Genomic DNA, 4,201 nt, shown 5'->3' with positions numbered 1-4,201 from the left:
CAGTGCTGCATAATATTCCATTGTGTGAATAAACCATAGTTACTCTATTCATTTGTTTGTTGGTGGGCACTTGGGTTATTTTCAACTCTTTGCTATTGTGAACAAAGCAGCAATAAAAAAACATGGGTGTGCATGCTATGATTAACAAAGAAAACTTCATTTCCAAATAGGATTACATCTGCAGATAGTTGGATTAGAACTACAACATAATGTTGGGGCAGACATGATTCCATTTCTAACAGGTCAGCTGTGGCGTTGATGGCTGGCCTGGGACAATTTCCAACACATGGTAGGTACTCAGCAGAGAGGGAAAGAATGAAGGATGAACAGGAAAGAGGACTTCCACCTAGAGCAGGCCTAGGCTGAGAGAGGGGAACCCTTCTAATAAAGTTTATGATGGAGCCTGTTATCCCCCTGAAAGAAAGTGAAATTGTTTTGGGGACCTTTGTAAAATCTAAGCGTGCCCAGTCAAGCCACGGGCTCTATGCATGTGTTCAAACAAAGCACAAGAGGAATGAGGCCACAGAAAGTGTCTGAACAAGCACCACATTGCTGCTGAGTCAACCCAACTCATTGCAAACCTGTAGGACAGAGTAGAACTGTTCAATAGGATTTCCAAGGCTGGGATCTTTACAGGTTTTAATCATTATGGGAGCCAATTCCACAGCTTTCTTTTGCAGAATGTTTGGTGGGTCTGAACAGCAGCATGCGAGTAATCACTCTGCCATCACCGCTCCTTGAATGAATAAACAGGCAGGGAGCAAGAGACAAAACTATTCTTCTTGGGACCTCACCAGGCCCACTTTGTTCAGTATGTTGATTCACATGCATATCTAACTCCTTCTCCTTTTTTTTTAACACAGAATGATAGCATACCAGTTACAAGGTTTGCTATCTCCCTTTAAACAACATTATTGGCTGTCTTTCCCCATAAGAGGGTTCCTCATCCCTGTCTAAAGCTGAATAGTTTCCATTATATGTATTGATCACAATTTACCTAACAAATCTTTTGGTTATGGACATTTAAATGTCCAGCCTTTTGTTTATAAACAGTACTGAAAGAATGTCCTGCCCCTATATCAACTTACCCATGTGCAAAGATGTTTATAAAATGAAGTCCTAACAGTTGAATGAATTACTGGGTCATAGGGGATTTTTGACAGGAAACTTGACAAAACCCTCTTCATCTTGGTCTAGATTTTTTTCTCCCCACACAATGCATAAGAATGTTGGTTTCATCTGTCAAAAGATATCAATCCTTTTCATCATTGCCTGTCTGTTGGGTGAAAAATGAGATCTGATATCCTTTAACTTCATATTTGTCTTTTCATAAGTGACAATTCAGAATATTCATTTAAAACATTTTTTGAAGAGAAATCACTTATCCTTAGTCCCATCTCAAACACTCTAGCTGGCTTGAATTTTCCTCATTTTTAAAGGTTATTGCCCATATTCAGGCATGAATTTTCACTGTTTTAATCAGAGAAGATGTAGTCCCTGTGTTGTACACTCAGCTACTAACTAAAAAGTTGATGATTCAATTCTAGCCAGAGGCACCTTGGAAGAAAGGCCTGGCCATCTATTTGCAAAAATTTGGGCATTGAAAACACAGTTCCACCCCAACATACATGGGGGGGGCTCCACTGTTAGGAGCTGTTGTTGTTGTTGTAACAACTGCTGTCAAGTCGAACACGATTCGTAATGACCCTCTGAACAAGGCCTGAAGCCTTTCTATAACTATCGTCATTTATCAAAGTTCATAGAGTTTCCAGAGGCATGTTTGTTAAGAGTTAGATAGTAGCTAAATAATTTTGAGACAAAAACACAGAGAAGTCATCAAGTGTCTTCCAGTTTCAGCTGGACTTTGTCAAACTATTAGAGCACAGACTGAGCCCATATAAGATAAAAAATAAATAAATAAACAAGGGGGCAAAGGCTAGTCAACGTAATTAGTATTTTAGGCATGTGGGTCTCTGTGACGTCATGAACAACTGATTAGAATGGGAATTTCCATCAGCTTCATTCCATTGGTACAAATACCACTCACCTGTTTTGCATAAGACATGTCCCAGGAGGAAGAAGTTTGGCTACATAAATCCATGATCCCAGTAGTCCAACATCTCTTCCACTCCACTTCTTTCCTTTTCGAGAGAGACCCATTCCTTTTTTTGGAATGTATTTCACTTTCTTTACCCGAAGTGCAGGCTGGGTTTAGACAGGGTTATGGTACTAAGGATATTGTAGCTGAAAGCAGGGAGTACTAGAAGAATGTCTATCTATGTTTCATTGATTATGCAAAGACATTTGACTGTGCGGATCACAACAAAACTGTGGCTGACTCAGAAGAATGGGAATCCCAGAACACTTGATTGTGCTAATGCAAAACCTATACTTGGACCAGAAGGTAGTCCTCAGAACAGAGCAAGGAAACGCTTCATGGTTCAAAATTGGGAAGGGTGTACGTCAGAATGTATCCATACCTTTTCAGTCTTTATGCAGAACAGATTATCCAGGAGGCTGGGCTCTATGAGGAAAAATGTGCATCAGGATTGGAGGAAGATTCATCAATAATCTGTGTTATGCAGATGACACAACCTTGCTTGCCAAAACTGAGGAGGACCTGAAGTACTTGCTGTGGAAGGTCAGGGACTGCAGTCTCCAGTATGGTTTGAGGTTTAATATCAAGAAAACAGAGATTCTCACCACTGGGCCAATTGGCAGCATCATGATGAATGGTGAAGAGATTAAGATTGTTCACAGTTTTAGTTTGCTTGGCTCCACGGTCAACACTGTTGGCACCAGCATCCAGGAAATTAAAAGACGTATTGTGATGGAAAAGTCTGTGGTTAGAGATCTCTCTAAAGTGCTGAAGAGCAATGATGTCAGTCGGGTGACTAAGGTGAGCCTGATAGATGCAATGGTCTTTGCAATCACTTGCTATGCATCAGAGAGCTGGATAATTATTAGGGATGAAAGAAGGAGAATTGATGCCTTTGAGGTTTGGTGCTGAAGAAGAGTATTGAATATACCATGGACTGCTAAGAAAATGAACAAGTTGTCCTGGAGAAGGTGAAGCCAGACTGCTCCTTGGAGGCAAGGATCCTGAAGCTTCATCTGACATACTTTAAACATGTTGCGAGGAAGGACCAGTCCTTGGAGAGGGACGTCATGCTTGGGAGGGTGGAGGGACAGTGCAGAAGAGGAAGAACTTCGATGAGATGGATTGATTCAGTGACTGGGGTAATGGGAGTAGGTTTGTCAGAGACAGTGAGATCGGCACAGGGCAGGGTTTAGGGCTGTTGTACATAGGGTTGCCATGAGTTGCAGGTGACTTGACGGCACATAACAACAACAATAAATTACCTCTCGTTTCACCTCCATACTCATCTCCTCACTTTCATTCTTGACAAGTCTGATGGCCCTAAGCTTAGCAGCCTTGCGAAATTCCTAGAGACAATGCGTAATAGCTCTCTTAAGAGCCACTGAAATCGTTCTAATACCCTCCACCTGGCCTAATTCTTAGTCTGGGCAAGGGAGACCTAAACCAAAGCACACACCACACTCTAACATCCATGAGTCAAATCTACCAGATAGAAACAGACAAGAAGTCAAAAATCCAAGAAGAGAATTTTAAGTTCTACTCTTCAGTTTAGAAATTCACATTTTCTGTCGTCTTTGGCCGATTGGCAGCATCATGATGGATGGTGAATTTAAAGTGCCAGGAATGTGTGGCCTTTGGGTTAGCAGCACAATCCCTGTGGATTATGACACCAGAGCTCTATATAATTTTTTTTTTATCATTTTCTTTGTGTGTGTACCGTCAAATTGGATCTGACTGATAAAGGAGGAGATGGCCCCTCCTTCTCCGGCAGAGCATCTGGTGGATTCGAACCACATATCTCTGGGATTGCAGTGCAGCTTCTTGCCACTAGGCCACCAGAGCGCCCCCCAGAACTCTATATCATTTTTAATAACTACAAAATATCCCATCAATCAGGCCGACAAGAATTTCTTCAATCATTTCTCATCTTTTGCATATCCAAGTTGTTTTTCTTTTTATGTTTTAAAGTGTTAAAATAACATTGCTTATTAGCACATAAAAAAGGATCAGACACTTAATGAATTTAACATAAACATAAACCAGAGTACTGAAAACCAAAATATATTGCTGAAAGAATTTCTTCTTTTTTTTTTTTTTTTT

General features: G+C 40.8%; 1 pseudogene; it reads right to left on the bottom strand.

Annotated features, from left to right (window-relative positions):
• Positions 1-639: 639 nt before the first annotated feature.
• The window catches only part of LOC102862225, a 9,326-nt pseudogene continuing 5,764 nt past the window's right edge, over positions 640-4,201 (bottom strand).

This window comes from Elephantulus edwardii, unplaced genomic scaffold, assembly GCF_000299155.1.
Source record: "Elephantulus edwardii isolate Elephantulus edwardi_28Jun2011 unplaced genomic scaffold, EleEdw1.0 scaffold00028, whole genome shotgun sequence".
In the NCBI taxonomy this organism is placed as follows: Eukaryota; Metazoa; Chordata; class Mammalia; order Macroscelidea; family Macroscelididae; genus Elephantulus; species Elephantulus edwardii.
This window is presented reverse-complemented; position numbering and strand designations above follow the sequence as displayed.